At 38.8% G+C, this 20,504-nt stretch overlaps 1 protein-coding gene across 1 annotated transcript in view; it reads right to left on the reverse strand.

The window, feature by feature from the left end:
• Nucleotides 1-15,291, reverse strand: part of LOC115521495 (sodium channel protein type 1 subunit alpha) — a 149,168-nt gene extending 133,877 nt beyond the window's left edge. Inside the window, exon 1 of the mRNA XM_030326768.1 lies at nucleotides 15,189-15,291. The gene's annotated coding sequence lies outside the window, so the exon portion shown is untranslated. The remainder of the gene's footprint in view (nucleotides 1-15,188) is intronic.
• Between the last annotated feature and the right edge of the window lie 5,213 nt (nucleotides 15,292-20,504).

A 20,504-nucleotide genomic window follows, 5' to 3' on the forward strand; every position in this document is an offset into this window, starting at 1 on the left:
CACATACGCACATCAGAAGAGGAGGGGAAGAGAGAGAGAGAGAGAGCAAATCCCATGCAGGCTCTGTGCTGTCAGCACAGAGGGTGACTCAGAGCTCAATCTCATGAACCATGAGATCATGACCTGAGCTAAAATCAAGAGCTGGACACTTAACCAACTGAGCCACCCCTGTACCCCTCAAGTTACAATTTCTTGATAGCACAGAATTGGCCTATCGGTTTTAGAATATCTTGTAGGTACTACAAGGTAAACATTTGAAACTATGGTAAAGTCCATACACCCCACCAAGGAAAGAAAGAAAGAAAGAAGAAAGAAAGAAGAAAGAAAGAAAGAAAGAAAGAAAGAAAGAAAGAAAGAAAGAAAGAAAGAGAGAGAGAGAAAGAAGAAAGAGGAAGAAGGAAAATCAGCTATTTTTTTTTTTTTTAATTTTTTTTAACGTTTATTTATTTTTGAGACAGAGAGAGACAGAGCATGAATGGGGGAAGGTCAGAGAGAGGGAGACACAGAATCTGAAACAGGCTCCAGGCTCCGAGCTGTCAGCACAGAGCCCGACGCAGGGCTCGAACTCACAGACCGCAAGATCATGACCTGAGCCGAAGTCAGCCGCTCAACCGACTGAGCCACCCAGGCACCCCATATTTTTTCAAACATGATATAAAAATATTTGAGGCCCCCTATTGGAATTTACTGAATCAAAGCTTATAGATTTGTGATTTTTCCACTCACAGATCATTTAAAAATCACTGACGATATATTGAGCCTAAATAATTGGAATTGTTTTTCTTACTGATTATATTCTAAAATGTTTCTCAAGGGGCCGCCTAGGTGGCTCAGTCAGTTAACAGCTTCTGACTCCTGGTTTCAGCTCAAGGTCATGACCTCACGGATTGTGAGGTCAAGTCCCACATCAGGAAGGGCTCTGTACTAACAGTGTGGAGCCTGCTTGGAATTTTCTCTCTTACTCTCTCTCTGCCCCTCCCCTGCTCGCTCTTTCTGTTTCTCTCTCAAAAATAAATAAATAAACTTAACATGTTTTAAAAAATGTTTCTCAAGTAGCTAGAACCAGTTCCAGAAATGCATTTAAAATTTTATAAAAAGTTTCTAAGAAGTCACTAAAATTACTTCTGATTCTCTTTCTTTCTGGTAGTAAAGGAAAATGAATAGTCAGGTTTGTTGTTGTAGTTTTGTCTTGACCTCACCACAGTGCTATATTTTATTTTATTTTTTTAACGTTTATTTATTTTGAGAGAGAGAAAAGGGGGAGGGGCAGAAAGAGAGAGAGAGAGAGAGAGAGAGAGAGAGAGCAAGAATTCCAAGCAGGCTCTGTGCCACCAGTGCAGAGCCAGATGCGGGGCTTGAACTCACAAACTGTGAGATCATGACCTGAACTGAAACAAAGAGGTGGACGCTTCACTGACTGAACTACCCAGGCACACCCCTATCTTCTTTCTTTCTTTTTTTTTTTTAATGTCATAGTGCTGTATTTTAAAGTGAGAGAGAGAGGAAGGGAGGTTGTGGGATCATGAGGGAGGTCCTCAGATGATGTTCCAGTCTCCCCATGCCTTCTCTACCATTCCACCCAAAGTAATGAAAGCCAGAATTTAATTATAAATCCACAGATGACCATTTCCAGGGATGCAGATTACTTCTTGTTGGAAGATTCACTGCAATTTTCTTTTAATTACATAGGCAGCCGTTGGTGTTGGAGAAGCAAACAATGGTATTCCAAAACCCAAATAAATAGGTTTTATGGGCAAGACACAGTAATACAAACATAATTTCTTGAAAGGGAATTAATAGATGAATGCAAAGCATTTGATGAGGTCAGCCATTGCAACATTAGTTCAAAAGGATATTAAATCACAAAATACTTTTTGTCACTTCGTATAATATTATTCTTTCTCTGTTATATACCATTCAAGCAAGTAATTTTTAAAAATTACTTTAGTCCTCTATGAATTTTCAGTTTTAAATCCTTTATTATTTGGGGCCCTGGCTTATTTTTGGTTTTTTTCCTTCTGCTAAAATGTAAGAGGGCATTACCAATATTTACTGAGGATGACATCAGTATCATTTCTCATAACAACAAACCCTTTGTCTTTCACCAAATAAGCCAGGAGCCATCACATCCTTAATACTTTGTTTCTTCCTTTCCTCTTGACCACATCACCCTCCACCCTCTACTGGGCACCTCCGCCCTTGATTCTGTCCCCTATTCTCTTTGAAAGCAAGACTTCATCTCGTTCTTCTTTCTTTTATTTCCAAACCTACTACAGTGTTTTTGGTTGAATTAAAGTATTTTCTAAATGTGCACAGATGGCATCTCCTGAGTACCAATGAATCAAAATTCCAGAATGAAATTCCACTAAGATTATAGGCAGGATAAAACAACTTTTAAAATCTCATTAAACAGAACATCAGTTGCTCAAATCTTTACCATTGCTTCACAGATAGGCTTGTGCTGATCCTTGAGGAATTGTGGCATTGAAAGTTCTCAGAGATCATCTAGACAAGGGTTCTTATTTTGGATAGAAGCAATGATGTCAGGAGGAGAGATAATGACTTGTCCAAGGTCACATAGCTAGTTTTATACCACAAAAGTCCATTCAAATTTTTTCCACTGTCTAACTATGAAGGAGATTAATATTGAGTAGGTGCATCAGCACATAAGGAGCAAAATGGAAGTAAGTGGAGTATTTCTAGATACGCCACAATTGATTTTCACTCATGCTTTGACAGGGAGATGGATGTGATGGTGTGTATGATTGCAGTTACTGTTTAAGAAGGTGATGGACTAACCAACATTGGTTTTAGCAAAGGATAGAGAAAGTGACCGTCCTTCAGTCTAGCTCCACATGCTGATCTTAAATATTAACCACAAAATGCTCAAGCTCAAGGGCATGAGCACCAGATACTCAGTGTAACACTGACAGCTTTCAGGAATGCAGGTCCAAAAAGAGGCCCAGGAAATATCCAGGAAGCAAATGATCCTGAAGTTCTATAATTTCTTTGTGAAGCTAAAATGCAATCTAAAAATATTTTCTGTTTCTTTAGTCTCATAAACCATATTTATATGGCCATTAACTTGTGTGTATTGAAACAAAATTTAATGTTTCACATGCCTGAGTTTTTATGCCTCTTTCTTTAAATACATAAAAGCTTCATAAAGCTTTGGCTCTTAAAACAAGATCAAAGTACATCCCAATATTTAAAGCATTATGTTTAGATCTATTGCCACAGTAGGATAAAAAGGGAAAAGAAATATCAATGTAAATAAAGAAAGTACCTGAGCAATATAAAAACTAAGTTACTGTGTTGGGTTCTATTTTGTGCTTACATGTGCTCTTTCCCTTCCCTTAGATCAATTAAACATTTGCCTGACCTATTTCATATAGCAGTTCCCCCCCTTTGCCAAGAAAAGTTAGTTACAGCTAGTGCTAAGAAAAATATGGTTGGTTACTTATTGGAACCACAATACCAGTTTGCCATTTTAATACATCACTTGTCCATGTATTGAAGAGCTTTAATTAGATTTTCTTTTATGAAGACGTCTTTCTTTACACTAAAAGAAATAGCTAATATTTATGAAGACAACTCTTTATTTACAAAATCAAACTGAACTTTGCCATAACTTAGCATAATCAAACATGTAGTTCCTCTTTCCCTGAAGGATTTTTACTAACGTCTTTTTCCTTTCATGTTCAAAGGCCAAGAGCCATTGCCTTTACCATAAAAATCTATCCATAATGTCTTCATATATCATTCGAATTAGGTGCTGCCATGTTTTTCTTGGAGATTAATATCTTTCCCATATCCCTAAGCAGTTCCAACCTTCAGAAATTCATTCACAAACTCACACAAATCACATATGATTACATTTCTTCTTATCTTTTCTCTTGGGAAAAATAAGAATTTCACTGTGGGCCAGATAATGGGCAAAAGTCAGTCAGAGCCCACTTCAGAGCTTCACACGCTTTAGAAGAGACTGGAAAGTGACTTGGGGAGAAGGTGCAGGGAGGGCCGGGTGATCACCACATTTGGCCTACTCCCCCTCAATCTCCTTGGAAATGTTGCAGCCCGTGAAATGAGCTGTTAGTTCTAGGATTGCCTCTATTCCTGTTGGGTAGCTGAGCAACAGGATCTTAGCCACACCTTGGGGCTTGGATGTGGGATGGGTGCTGGGCAATGGCACTTCCTAGCTACGTGCAGTCTCCTATACCTGCTCATCTACAGTCGATAAAAAACCGACTTCTCTACTCGCTGGGGGGGGTGCTACAATCAGAGAACTACTTTGTTTCAATGCTTTCCATGGCCCTTGATAAATAAGGAGGCTCAGAGGCCAATACACTTGTTTCATGTTTCATGCAGTCTCTTTGAAAGTCTTTTACATTCTGGTTTTTTGTCATTACATCAAAAAAAAAAAAAAATCTGTTCCTCTTTCCTGTGGGGAAGAGCAGGATCAACAAGCAGGAAAAGGCTCCTGTGGGTCTGCACTTCTTAAATGAACACGGTGGGATGTGACTACCTTTCTGCCCCCGCCCCTTACTCTTTCTGCAACTAAGTAATACAGAGTGTGAATCTTTCCATAACTTTAGGCACGATGAAACTCAGAAATCGTTTATGATGAAACTCAGAAATCGTTATCTTACTTCACTTTGTAGTTGCTGTCCCACAAGGACAGCACGACCTTTACCCACATCTTCATCGGCTCAGAGTCTCCTCTCTGGGGCATCACAACAGAGTTAACCGTTTCCATAAACATCTATTGCTTTAAATTTTGTACCTCTGATTTCATCAGGATCCTGGCAGGAAATAGATACACTCAAAAGGGGCTAAATGAAAATAATTTAACAGAGAAACATTTTACTATGTAGGTTAAGCTGGTTCACAAAGCACCCAGGAACTAGCAATGGAGAGAACCAGTGCCACTCCTGGGTCTTAATGGATAAGAGAAGGAGACAGTGGCACCAGATCCCAGTGAGAGCTAGAGTTTTGGAAGACCCCAGGAAGGAGGTTTACCAAAGAAGAATGCAGTCACTCAGGCTAGAAGGTGGAGTGTGGTGGGGACGGTCCTTTGGTTCCTACTAATGCCTGCCTTGGGCTAAATCCCAAGAACCCAGAAGACAAAGACTTCTGGATTATGTCTAACTATGGAAAGCAGACTTTGGGGGCCGAAGGTCTTTCCCCTGACCCACCAATTATCCCACGACTCCTTTCTAGGACTTTGCATTCTTCATCTCCTGATGGGGAGGCCCCGTCTTCCATGATGGCACCTTTTGCTGGGCTCTGGAAATGCTGTTGTCTCCAGGTGCACATTCAGGTCTCCCCACTGTTGCATGTCCCTGGCTGCCTCATTACCTGCTTTTGGCTTTCTTGAACCTACTCTGTGTAGAGTCCCTTCATTCACACTGTTCTGATGAAACTTCCATTCCTTTGCAAACATCAATCATATGATTTGCTACTTCTATCAGATGCGAAAGGCTGATGGAAAGGGGAAAAAGTTGTGTATCTCATTTTATCTCTCAAAAACACTTTTTTTCTCTTTGCTTAAAAACAAGTACACTGAATTTAAACTATTTTACGAAATGAATGCAGTCTTTATGATAAGAGATTCTGTTTACCACCTTAACCCTTATCACAGCACCTAGTCTGTGGTAGGTATGCAGAAATAAATATAGTGCCATTCAAACATTGCTATTTTCAGATTAATTCTAATAACAATGTAAGAAGAATACTAATTAAATATGCCAAGAACTTAAAGCTTCATGACAATCTCATGAAATAGATACCATTATCATTATCATGATTTTATGGATGAAAAAACTGGGACACAGAATAGTTGAATAACTTGGCTAAAGTCACACAGTGAGGAGATGATACACGTGGGTTTTGACCAACACTCTGTCCTCAAAGCACCCAACCTTAGCATAAGTTCATACTGTCTTGTTATGCATGAAACTCTCAGCAATATCACATTATGAAAATCAAGATGGTAAGTCTCTGGGATCCAAGTTCAAAGGCGAACAAACGGGAGACGACACACCTGCTCCTCACTGAGCTGGATGACATCATACTTGCTCACACAGACTGTGATAGAGGGAAGGCATTTCTACAGCTGGCCAACCCAAGATAGTTTTTAGGTGTATGGTGGATCCACAGCCTGGATTTCTATGAAACATGTTGAGGAGTGTCATGTGGCAGGGTGGGAGGGTGGCAGATGGCAAGTTTTCCTTCTCACTTGTTTTGGATTCTTCAATCTTCCAGAGAATGTGAAAGAGTATAACTATATTCAGAAATACTCTCAACAAGTCAACAAATAAACTAACCACATGAGGGATGGAGTGGAGAGGCTTGCCTCAATCTGGCGATGCTTTAGTTTCCAGAAGCCCACATTTGTTAAACATGGAGAGTCTCAAAAAGCAGAACTGCTGATCATGAACATTTGACACTAAGATTGCTTTGGCAAAGCATCATGTTGCCAACCTCATACTCAATGAGGACTCTTTTTCTCAGCTCATTTTCTAAAAACAAGTGCTTTCTGGCTCTGCTTCATATTTGTGAAGACACAAACCACACAAAAACATGATATTCTAAATTTTGAAGCCCCTTTTCTCAAAGTGTGGCAGGGGGCTGGCTGCAGGGGCATTTCTTGGAAGCTTGTGGAAATGCAGAGTCCTGGGCTTTCCTCTTCTTTGTTAAAGCAGAATGTTAATTTTTTTTAACATTTATTCATTTTTGAGAGACTGAGAGAACAGAGTGTGAGTGGGGGAGGGGCAGAGAGAGAGGGAGACAGAATCCAAAGCAGGCTCCAGGCTCTGAGCTGTCAGCACAGACCCTGACGTGGGGCTCGAACTCACGGGCTGCAAGATCATGACCTGAGCTGAAGTCAGGCATTCGACCAACTGAGCCATCCAGGCGCCCCAAAGCAGAATTCTAAAGCAGAATTTAAAGCATTTTAACAAGACTCTCTGGTGATTTCTGTACACATTAAAGTTTGAGAATCACTTTTGAAGAGAGTACTGTTGGCAATTATGTTCACAGAGGCTCAGCTCCTAAGCCGGCCCTCTTCCCTCTGCACCCAGAATGTGTGAATCAGCCACTGTCCTTTTTACTGTCCCCTAAGCATGCCCACTTGTCTTTGGAAGGCATGCTTGTAACAACTGAGTCAGGTATCCCTTCCCCTCTGTCTACCAAGAAAACTCCTAACCTACTCTTCAAGTAACATTTTGCATGTCACTTGACCTCTGTGTCCCTTTAAATCAAAACTAACCTTCCCGTTTCTCTTCCCCTAGGCCCATTCTGCAGAGGCAGTCACTGCTAACAATTTTTTTTGAATCTTTTCTGAAATTTCTTATGTATATCCAAGCATCTGAAATAGATGTTTTATATCTTTTTTTCCCCAGAAACAACATCACGCTATCTGTTGATGTATATCTTGTTTGATTTACATAATTTATCTCAAAATTTTTTCCTTGTTATTATGGAAAGAGTACTGTGGTATGCATATAGAGGGATACACCAAAAATCTATTTAACCAGTCTTCAAATGTTAAGCTCCTAGGTTCTTTCTAGTTTTTTGGTTTCTCTTGTTTTGCTTTGTGGTTGTTTTAAACAATGCTGGTGTCAGCATCACTTTTCAAACATTTTCCCCACTTGGACAAGTTTTTCTGTGGGATATCTTCTTAGGAAATGGCTCTGCTGAGTGGAAGGGCACGGGTCTTTTAACTTTGGTAGATATTGCCTGACTTCCCACCTTTTCACATTCCAGCAACAGCGTAAGATTGTTGCCCACACCTCTGCCATCATCAGGAATTAGCAAGCTTTTTTCTTTGTTAACCGGGAAGTGAAATCTAGGCCAAGTCTTGACTTCCCCTGGGGGTTTCCCAAAGGAGTTTATTAGGAGAAGCACAGACGTGTGGACGAGAGAAGGTGCATTCTAAGAAGAGGAGATATCATGTACAGACAGGTGTAAGGTTGGGTCTGTGGAAGCAGCTAGAGTTTGGACAGGTTGGCCAGGTGCCAGATAACCCAGGTCCCGGACACCCACTCCAGAAGGAAAGATGGAACCACGTTCACAAGAAAACCAGGAGAAGATGACCAAATATTGTTCTTTGGTTTTCACCAATTTGAGGGAGCCATTTATTTGCTATAAGGCTACTGACAATACTAATAGCATCCTCATAATTGGCTTATTTGCTCCAAAAACCACTTCAGACAAGGTGCATGTGTGTGAGAGGTTGACTAATTGTCAGGAGGACGTATTTTGTAAATCTGGAGACCAAAATATTTCTTTCTGATGTCCTGATTTTGCTGACAGATAAAAAGTTTTCTCTAACGTTTTCACTAGAAACTGCACATTTGAAACCAAAACACTCTTTCTATCACTGCCATGTTCCCTTCTCCCAATCTCAGATAATCACAATGATATTCTTTAGGAAATTTCATATGGAAGATTGATACCTGCACTATTTTTCTTTGCACTCCAAAATGAGAGAATCCCAAAAGAACACTGATAACTCTTCTAGATATCCTATTTCACAATTTCACTTAGTGGGCATAAAAATTAAGTATAATGTCACTTTATCAGAGAACTATAATTTCATTTAAAAAATAAAAATGATGAGGTTTTTGTAAACCAGCTTATTTAACAGACAAATTCCGGATTCTGAGACATATGTGACTAATGATGCATTTCAGGATAAATTATTAAAACAGTAACATTAAGAGTGACTTATTTTCCTTTAAATTCAGTGGACACATGAAACAGGTCTATTCACCAAATCATCTTGGATCTAGTTGATATGCGGATGACTACATCCCAGAGTTAATCTCATTTACAAAGAATGTTAGAATTAGAAAAAAATCTGAGGAATTACTTAATTTAGTCTCTCGGTTGTCAAAGAATTTACCTTGACTAGGTAGAAATTTGGTTTTTTGTTTAGGTCCAAACTGTTTTTCAAGATAAATTAAATCAAGTGTAATTTCAAATTTCTTTTCCACCGAACATACTTTTCCTCTTAATAGTTGTTTCTTCTACTCTGAAGAAAAAGTTTCTACACTTATGAGGCTTTTCAAATCTCTCAAAGGATTATTTACCCTGATAATATATATATTTTAAGAACAGGGGCTGACATTTAAAAAAAATATATAAAAATGCTGTACACATGGCTGGCTAGTTATCTTAGGGGCATTTTTTAAAGTATCTTTAGGCGCAAGGGAAGAGTAGGTAATTGTCCATTTGTGGCTAGCCTTGTCCCACCTCTTCACCAGTTCTTGACTCATTTCTTTGAACATCAGTCCTTGAATCCAGCAACTTTGAGTCCCAGAGTCTGTACTTATATTAATGTCTAGTTGTTCAAAGGAGATTTAGAGGACTCCTTGCAACAGCCTGATACATTTGGGAGTGTTTAATGCCAAATATCATAAAGTATTGTTTTCTGAACGCTTTTAATATGTGAAAGACCCTGCTTAATATACATCATCCCTTCTAAATTCTTACCAGGGGGTAGGATGGTTCTCACTTGGGAGATGAAGAAACAGATTTTCAGAGAGCTTAAATAAATTGCCTGTCATCATAAAGCTAATAAGTGGTAAGGAACGGGATGGATTGGCAACTTGCACCCCTAACTGTACTGAGATAGGATGTAGGTTGAACATTTCCACTCTCAACAGAGGACTGTAATATTGAGCTGAGTCACAGCTGCAAAAAAAAAAAATATGGCATTCACATATACTATGAAGTTTTTTGGAATTTACTGTATTTAATATGTGTTTAAGTTATCTTCTATTATTGAATACTTTTTTTTCTGAATATTCTAAAATGGTATACATGTGGTGACTACATTTATAGTGGTGAGCATTTAGTACTGTATGGAATTGTTGAATCACCATGTTGTACACCTGAAACTAATAGAACATGCTAGGTCAACTTCACAAATAAAAATAAAATAAAATGGAATAAAAGATCTTTCAAGTTCTTTCTGGGTATTTACTTTAAGATCAGATAAAAGTTGGAATTGCCTGTGTGATTCTGTTGTTGGGAAACTAGTATTTTAAGGGAAGAATTTATACTTGATGTAGGAAATAATTTTTCACTTTGTCAGTCTGAGAAATCTCTATATCAAACCCAAAAGATCTTCTTAAGGTAAATAAAGAAAGCATGAATGATTGAGTTGTAAAGAGCTCCAAATACACTACAGCCTTACATGAACCTACCTCTGCCTTTTGGAAGGAAGACTTTCTCTTTTAGATCTCATTTGCAAGTTCCTATTTAACTGGCTGGGGCGAATAGTGTTATGTAAAGTATGAAATATAAAGGAACTAGATAGCAATGATAATTATTCAGTATCCACTCACCAAATATTTACTGAGACTCAGTATATGCTCAGTGCTCTGCCATATACAGAGGCACAGCAGTGAGAAGAGATGGTCTGTCGTTATAGCTCCACTTTTTCTCGTGAAGACCGAGCAGATGGCTGGGTCAGTGCAGTAACTCTGCTAAAACTCAAGTTTAGGTTAAATTGAATTCAATGTCATCTCTTAAAAAGGGGAATAACCCCATCCTTTTGGAGATTTTGAGAGCATTAAGTGACATAATAAATGTTACCATTGCTTGTATAATAAATGGTGTGTTGAGGGGAGCATGGGTGGCTCAGTTGGTTAAGCATCTGACATTGGCTCAGGCCATGATCTCATGGTTTGTGGGTTCAAGCCCCGCATTGGGCTCTGTGCTGACAGCTCAGAGCCTGGAGCCTGCTTTGGATTCTGTGTCTCCCTCTCTCTCTGCCACTCCCCCACTCGTGCTCTGTCTCTCTGTCTCAAAAATAAACATTTAATTAAATAAAAAAAAATTAATGATGTGTTGAAGTCATTCCATAAGTACTTTAGTAAAACATATAAAAATAATTAATTAAGTATATTTACAAATAAATGTATGATAAGTCCGGGAAAATGTATTAATCCTAGCAACTAAAGCAAAGAATTGGTAACACATATCAGCCATTATGCTCTCTGAATTACTCTAGAGGAGGAAGACTCTTGAAATAAGTCTTTATCAAAAAACACTTAGAAGTTATATTCACCAGTGTGTTCAAATTACATACACTAGTGAGTGTTGCTGTATGGAAGAGTGGGAACAGAAGTAGATTTGGCATCTGAAGATCTTGAGTTTTATTTTCTTATCTGTAAAATGATAATGGTGGTGGGACCTACCTTATAGGGTTGCTGTGGGTTTCAGAAAGGATTATGTCTATAAAATTACATGGAAATACAAATGTAATCATTCAAATATAAGCTATTATTTTTGATTAATCAATATATAGCTACCTGATACATTTTTTATATCCAGGTTTTAGATTAAGTCCCTTAATTCACAAATATCCTAGGACACAATCTGAATTTATAGTACAGTGTCCTGAAAAGACTTTCTAACACTTGGGAAAAAATATGTGTTTATGCATGCGTGTGTGTGTGTGTGCTGTGTGTGTGTGTGTGTGTGTGCGTGTGTGTTGGTGTGTGGTGTGGTGTGGCTTACCTGTTTTTACCATGCATATCAATTTCAGAAAATGTCTGGACTGAATGGCTGAACTGTTTGAGGCAGATATAATTTAAAATTCTGAGACTCTAGCATGCAAATGTGTAATCTGAAGGGCCAAGAGCTATTACTCAGTATGACTTTTAAAGACATCATAAATGAAGTTAAATATCTGTTCCAGCCCCATGATTTTATGATTTTATGCTTATGTAATATGACCCCAACTGCCTTCCATGAAGGGAAGATGGTTCTAAACTGGAAACCCTTGATCTTCTAAGCTCTTTGATGAGTCTGGGATTTAAATCTGGAATAAGAGCTGCAGAAAGTTGGATTGCTGTGGACACTAGAAGAATGTGGAGATTTCAGAACATCTTGTGGGAAGGGGATGAGGCATAGTGATGGGAGAGAAAGAGGAGAAATGAGGGGAAGAACCCAAATCCGTATTGAAATCTATCAAACCCAAAGATGTTTGGTATAGAAAAATCTCTGGTAGAAACTCGTGACAAAAACAATCTAGGTCACTTTTTAAGCATGACGAGGTAGCATACATGGAACCACGACTCCAGGGCACAGAGGGTGATGCCAGATTTTAAGTCCCTGAGAAGTTGAAGAAGAGTTTGGGGCTTTCACACACTGTGGATCAGTAGGTATTTCAGCAAATTATACCTGGATTTTCAAGAGGGCAAAAAGGCCTCAGCTGACACATGGGTTACACAAGAGAGACATATATACCTATTTATTTTATTAAGTTTGAACCTGCCTGTTTCCAAAAGGAGAAATAATGCACTTATTGTACTACTTAGTATAATAGAACTTTACATAGGGGAGCTGACCTAGGCCAATGATTCTCAAACGTGGGGAGGGGATGGGGTGAGAAGGAGGAGGTGGGAGGGGCAATTCTTCCCCCAGAGGAAATGTGTTGATATCTAGAAAAGAAATTTTTTTTTTGAGTGACAGAGAGAGTATGCACAAGCAGGGAAGGGGGTAGAGGGAAAGAGGGGTGGAAGAAGAGAGAGAGAAGCCCAAGCTGGCTCTCCACACTCAGTACAGATCCTGATGGGGGTTCAATCCCACAACCCTGGGATCATGACCTGAGCCAAAATCAATAGTTGAATGCTCAATTGACTGAGCCACCAAGGAGCCCATAGAAATATTTTTGATTGTCACAATTAAGGGTTGCCGGTGATACCTTGTGGGCAGAGGACAGGGATGTTGTGCCATACTATATGATGTACAGAACAGACCCCACAACAAAGACTATCTGACCCCAATGTCAATTGTGTGGAGCTGAGAAGCCCTGACGTGTGCCAACCTAATATTCTACAAATGAAAGATTGAACATCAGAGAGGGTCAGTGACAGGTGCCAAGTCACACAGTGAGCAAGAAGGACCTGCTTCCTGAAGAGACAGAGGAGATAGGTCCTTCACTGTTTTCCCACCACACCGTGTAACTTCTAAAAGCTAAAAATGGAATTGCTGGAAAATTAAGCTTCTTACGGACAAATTTAGGCTGAAGACGTACTAAATACTTGCATAAATCCTTAAAACAGATACCACTTACCTTGAGAAATCTGGGCCGCCAGAAAAATAGAGAATTCAGTTCTGTAATATACATTCGACTGTTGGTAGTAAAAACTATTTTCATGATATTTAACCAAAGTACTGCCCAGCATCGTGGTTCTCAAACTTCAGCATCCTTCACAGTCACCCGGAGGGCTGCAGCCCCCCCTCCCTGAGACTCTGCATTTCTAACAAGCTCCCACGTATGCCTGTGTTGCTGCTGCTCAGAAGACTGCACTTTGAGAACCGCTGGCCCAGCATTCGGTAGGTCCTCAATCAAGGTTGGCTTAATACTGTAGGTATTTAAAAATATAATCTCACTAAAAATATGATCTCATTTTGGCACAGATTAATGAATAACGCTAATTCACACTTAGAGGAAAATAATCTACAGATGGCAGAACCAAAACTAACTTTAGACCTCATTTAACTCATCTCTTCTACTTTAGAAATGAAGAAATTAATATAAATTATTTAAGCTTCATTAACAGAAAAAAGAATCTGTTAGAAAATAGCCAATAAAAGCAGTCTTAAATAAAAATCATTCATAGACATCTGAATGCTGGCAGTGTTATCTTAAAAATATATGAACTCAACGATTGTAAGTATGACTAAATATGCATGCATTATTTTTAACGTTTTGTTTGTGAGGAATATTCTAAGCACCAAACTTGAGTAAAACCTGGTCTGATGGGGTTCTTATGCCAAGCTAAGTCTATGGGGAAAATGCCTATTGACATCAGTAATATAAAATCAGGCCCTGAGGGACCATAACTGTCTCTTCAAATTATTTGGGAAAACATGTCCATGTTTAATCAATTAAATATAGCATAAAATGATAAGCAACATAATCCCATCTTAGAGCATCAATGTGCTACTGTTAATCATGATTAATGAAGTGAAAGGTGCCCTGCAGGAAATTCATTTTGGTAACATTCATTTTCATTCCTTTAATTCAAGAAAATTAATGCCAGAAATTTCAGATACTTAAAAACTACCTGTTTGCCTAGTGACTGTGCTGTCATTAACCCACCCCATGCCAGTCCTCGCTTAACGGACGCTGAAGATTCAGGTTCTCATTTACCTCTTTAACATCATGAGACACTTTACACAGCCTTTATTTTCCTAACTCATGACATCCTGTCCAAGACACTGAACTTCTCTTGCCAAGGGCATACAGGAAAGCCAAATCTTCTCAAATGTGCCGTGTCTGTCTTCAACATTTTAAATACACACCTATCTTTTAAATTAGGTGCCATCTGTTATATCATGACCTCGGGTTGAATCTTATTAAAATTCCTTGCCAATATCACTTCGCTGCTGCAGTCTTCCCCTGCCACTTCTCCAGGCTTTTCTGCAGCATTCAATAAGAGCCTGTTATTTTAACTAATTCCCATAGCAGGACACAGTGTGAGAGTCTCAAACAGAATCAACGCTATACGGTTTCTAATTTTACTCATAGAGTGAATAACTTTCCATGTCAAACCTGGGATCATGCCTCCAAGTCCCCGAGACACAGCGCAGTTTGAACCGGGGAAGCTAACCCAACATCATTCAGTGCTAGTATCAAATGGCGCTTTTACTGCAGGATTCACCTTGGAACTAAGTAGACAGGATTTATTATTTGTTGAAGTCACATAACTGCCAGGGTCTGCAGGCTTCCTTCTTATATTATCACAAACAATCACAGCCGAAGACAAATACAGGAAAACATAGAGCTTATTTACAAGGGAAGCAAATTTGCCATCAGACAAGGGCAACATAACAGCCGAGAACTGCAGTAAATCTCTTAGAGCTAACAGCACTCTCCTGTAACACCTCCCAGCAAATGGATTGTCCTCAGAGTTTAAACAGCCAAATCAACATTCATTCCTCGATGGCTAGAGATGATGCTTCATAAGCAAATCCTAATTTATGATTCATTTGCTCTTTAAGGGTCTCAAAGCTAGGATTGCTTCAAGACTTCCTATGCTCATTCAAGCATGCTGACAAAACTGGCATCCCTTAGTAATTTCTCTCTGCACCTCTCAGCATGGCTGACAGGCATCTGCCAACACTATAGCATATAAACCACTGAATCATGCAAAAATATTTACCCCCAAAAGATGTAGTAAAAGCTCAGCTTCCTCCAGCTTCCATAGCCCCTGAAGTGTTAATCTGAAAGAACAGTTCCATGAGTTTTCACAGGCCAGCAGTCTGTCTCCTACACTTGACCTAGACAGCCTTACATAACGAAGCGTCGGGGCTGGGGAGCTCGCTGAATGTCATCACCAGCAAGAGTAAGAAGTATTGGCAGCAGCAGGCAGGCGGGCAGGCTGGGAGTTTGCATGGGAATCATGAAATCTTGTCTTTCTCTTTTGAAATGTTTTGGAAGGAGAGTTAAGAATAGCTCCGAAACTGGTCTTGTTGTTTTTGTGGGAAGAATGACCAGAAGCATAAAAGCTGCATTTTCCAGTGAGTGCAGGACACCTCTTTTGGTGTTTGCAATAAACCTAACAGAACGAACTGCTATCTGTAAAGTACTGTGCCATGACACCTAAAATGAAGGGAATGGGAAAGCAAAGTAATGGCTCAAAGGCTGCTACCGAGAGCTTTTGTCTACCTTTAACTCATTGTGGTGAGTATAGGGGAATATGTGTATATATCATAGGAGTAAGAGTTGGAGGTTGGAGGTTTGTAGGATAACTAAAAGATTTGTAAGGAGTGTTTATGTTCCTTGAAGATAGTTTTGCAAGCAAGACAATAGAACCTTTAATCTTGTTTTATCAAATTCAGAAGGGGTGGGTTAAATTGGTTGTGCTTAATGCATTTCAATTTCAGGTATTTTCATGAAAGTAATAGGAAAATCAGGTACCTCTCTGTGGTGGTTTGCAGATAACTGTCAGATGTGTTCATTACTTCCATTGTTGATACTAAGAAGATAGGAATTTCAGCATTCAGGTTTTGTATACAATGAATCTTTTTTTAGACTTTGAAAGCGATTTCTCAGAATGGGGCAAGAAGATCACTGTGCTTTTAAGTAAGCTGTGTTAGGCTCACTCCTAGATATCTGGAGGATACTTTTAAGCAGCAAATTAAAAACAATGTACTCTCCATCTAATTTTCATTCAATTATCTCAAGCGTGTGCAACACAAGTTACGTTTTTAAGAGCAAGAAATAATAAAACCAGTCTTATATTCTGATCCTGAGTACAATGATATGATACTATTAATATAAGATGATAGTATATTGTTTAATTATATATAAAATTGTGGTTTGATATGGGATATGGGCTAAGATATAATTTCCGAGGCAACAGAAATAGAGAAGCCATGCATCATTTAAAAATAATATTAATGTGCTGCTTTTAGCTGGGAAACTTATCTGCTAATGCATCACACTGAGAATAGAGCAGGGAAATAAGAGAATTTTAGGTCTACGAAACAACACAGTGATCTAATTCCACCCCATTATTTAACCCTTAAGGACACTGAGATAGAAGTTAAATGATGTGCTTAAGGTGGCTCAGAAGAAGAGGTGAGTGGAAAGTGGTTTTCCTGATCCTCACTGGTATTTTGTCTACCATATTATAGCAAATAATTGTCCTTTAGTACTGGTGTAAAGGCCTGATGTAAAATGATTTTTTTAATTATAGAAATGACAGAAAACAAAGTGGAGTAGCACTAAATACCTGCTTTATAGATAGCAGTAGTCTGATTTTAGAAAAATCAATCCCCTCAGTGGATGGAATGAGAAATTTTATTCAATTATTTCTCACAAGTGTAATGAACATATTAAAACAACATTTAATTAAATTTTCAAATTATGAAATAGTATTCTGAACATTTGGCAATGGACACTACATTGGTAGTTCAGATCTTTTTATTTTGTTAATGTCGATCGTGAAGTTAGACTTAGCTCTCTTTTGGAGAGCTAATGTACATGAAATAAACAGCCCATAGAAAGCAAAGAATTGGAAAATAGAATGTTTTAAAAAATAATTTGTCTTCTTACTTTCAAGTACAATGAGCTCTTATAGTCAGGCAGGTTTTTTTTTTTTTTTTTTTTTCATCCTTGCATCCCTGACCCCAGCACGGTGCTTCCTGGAAACCTCAATAAATGTTTACTAAATGAATAAATGGAAGGGTGAAATGCATTCATGATGATCCATATGTGAGAGTTGCATATGTTACTGCCAGGTAGAGTCCCTTGGAGTCATTTTAAAGAATGTATAAAAATGATTTATGAGTATATCAGCTTAATAGTCACCAAAGTAAACAAATGCTTCTGAAATACTTGTTTGGAAACTGTTCTTACTAAAAAAAAATAGCATTCCCCTTACAATCTAATTGGATCAGCCTGGTATAGGTTTGACAGCTCCTAAGAGATAATTCAACTTTCACCAGGTTAACCAAATAGAGGATTTTTCTCAAGTGACATTAAGTTAAGTGACCTTAAGGTGAGACTTCACAGTCCTGGGAAAACCCATGGTCTTCCTTCCTCTTAACCATCCTTAGCATGTGGACTTCATCCTCTGATTTGTTACCTTGTGGTCTCAAAATGGCTGCCACTGCTCCAGCATCCAGGGTGTATTCCAGCCAGGAGGACAGGAAATGCAAAGGGCAAAAGGCAAACTCCAGCTGAATCAGCTCTTTCTCCAAGAGATTTCCCTATTGCCTAGAGATTGTGGCTTATGTCTTATGGGTCATAACTGTGAGAAATGGCACCCTTCCTGGTGAGGAGTCTGGAATAATTGTTTTTAGCTGAGTGCATTCCTCTCCCAATAGAGCTGGGGTTCTGTTCTTAAGGCAAATGAGGTTGCTTTCCCAGCGTCCATTCTCCCTTAGCATATACTTTTGGTAATTCTGGTAAAATTCTAAAGCATTCAGCATGATCATTTAGTCTAAGTTGATTTATCTTCCAGAAGAAGCAAAAAGTTTCTCATTTTATGTCTAGATGTACAGAAAAAATTATCCTACTTTTGCAATAGAACATTACTTGGGTAGCAATGGGTTTATAATTACACTAAGGTCAAATGGATGCAAAGAGAAAGCTGCAGATAAACTTTTCAGAATGAAAAAAGAAAATAATTCCTTGTGACATTTTACCCCATATTCACCCCACAAATAAGGTTGTCTGAAGTAGTTTCTTTCTGAAAAGATTCTGGCTATAGAAGAATAAATGGGCACTGGATTGAAATTTCTGCATTTATTAAGTAAAATGGTGTCTCACTAATTTGGAATAGAGGCTTTTACTTTGTTTTTTTTTTTTTTTTTTTTTTTTTTTTTTTCAGTTCTGCCTATTGTCTTGCTGGAATTAGCTAGGCTGAAAAGCATGTGGCTCTTCCTGCTGGGCCATGAAAGGGATGTTCCAATTAGGTCACAAAAAAATGATTCTCTGAACCAGAAGCTGTTCTTTATATTGGGACAAGGAATAATACTCACATCTTTAAAAGGATCTGAAACAAGATGGCCCCTTGAACAAAAAATTTCACTTGAAACTTATAGAAAATTCCTGGGCAGATTGAATTAGAAACTCTCTGATTTTAGGGAGGAAATGATGGCATTCTTTTTTTTTTTTTAATGTTTATTTATTTTGAGGGGGGGAGAGAGACTAACTGTGAGCAGGGGAGGCACAGAGAGAGAGGGAGACACAGAATTGGAAGCAGGTTCCAGGCTCTGAGCTGTCAGCACAGAGCCTGTCGTGGGGCTCTAACTCATGAACCATGAGATCATGACCTGGGCCAGAGTTGGACGCTTAACTGAATGAGCCACCCAGTCAAACCAAAATGATGGCATTCTTAGTTTCTAATAAACTCAACTTTTATATGGGAGATAGCTGACTTCTGAACCCAAGTCACAATCACCTTGAAATAACCTATTCAGAAAAAAAATGGAATACTGCTGTAGCCTCTACTATACTGAAAAGCCACATGGAACATCGTGTTCATTTCACTCTCTTAACAGGAGTAAATAGAGGAAATTCTTTGCAGAAAAGCAGACTATATCTAGCCTAACTGAAGATGGCAAATTAAAGTATATTTAGTACCTGGCAGGTATGAGTTTCACAAGTCACAAACTCAGGGGAGAGCAAAAGTGCAAATATCTTCATTTTCTTATAAATTAATTTCTAATGTCCCATTTTCTAATGGTAGAAAATTTAATCATTTCTAGGTCAGCTCAATTGCTTTAGTACTTTTTCAGTTATCTCGGGTTTAGCTTAGTGAGATTTTTGTCTTCGCCCTTCATATTAATTAGACTAACCCTAGCCTCAGCAACAATATACCCTCAAGTCTTGGTGGCTTAGCACAATTAGATTGTATTTCTTACTCATGAAAAGTTCCGTGTGGTTGTTCCTAGTTGGCAGGTGGCCTTCCATGTGATCATTTATGGATCCTGGATCCTTCTGTTTTGTGGCTCCTCTTGCCTCTAGGTACTTAAGTCAGCCAACAGATGGAAAAAGACATTGTGAGAATTATACCTACCTCTTCAGCCCAGAAATGACACACATGACTGGCATTTATTTATTTATTTATTTAAAATATTTATTTATTTTTGAGAGAGAGGGGAGTGAGAGAGAGAGAGGGAGGGGCAGAAAGAGAGGGATACAGAATCCGAAACAGGCTTCAAACTGTCAGTGCAAAGCCCAACGTGGGGCTTGAACTCACGAACGGTGAGATCATGACCTGAGCTAAGTTGGATACTCAACTGACTGGGCCACCCAGGTGTCCCCTGACTGCCTTATACTCAAATGGTGAGAAATGGTCATGTAGCTCCACCTAGATGCAATGGAAGGCTGAGAAACATTGTCCCTAGCTGGGCAGCCACTTCTCAAAAGCGAGCATAAGTTTTGTGGTCACCAAGCTACCTCTGTCTACCTTTCATCTCTGCAGTTAATCATGTAAATAATATATCATCTCTGGCCAATTATTATGTTTTGGGATTAGAGAACTGAGGATTGAATGGGTAGGAGGAGAGGATAGCTCTCCTGTGTTAATGACTGATCATATTTTGCACCTGAAAATGGGATCACATCCTTTTTTGCCTATCCAGAGATCAGAGAAACTTTAGTATAGATTTTCAAATTCTTACATTGTAGCACCTGGAATTCAGGTCCATGATTTTACAATACCCCACATTACAGCAGTTCCACATGCCATGAGAAACATGGCTGATCTATATGAACCTTGAAAGGTTGGTTTCTGAACTCATTCTGATCATATCATTCAGCAAATGCTTGGATATCACTTGGGTATTTCAGGCAGGATGGAGGAAGGCACAGGAAGAAAGGAGTTGAACCTTTTTATCAAAAAAGCAACATTTTCAGAAACTCTTCAGCAGACTTCCTCCTGGGTCTCATTGGCCAGAATTGTTAAATGCCCACTCATAGGAATAAGGGAGGAGGCTGGGAAAAATAGCTTTCAAGTTGGACC

This window comes from Lynx canadensis, chromosome C1 (assembly GCF_007474595.2).
Source record: "Lynx canadensis isolate LIC74 chromosome C1, mLynCan4.pri.v2, whole genome shotgun sequence".
Taxonomy (NCBI): Eukaryota; Metazoa; Chordata; class Mammalia; order Carnivora; family Felidae; genus Lynx; species Lynx canadensis.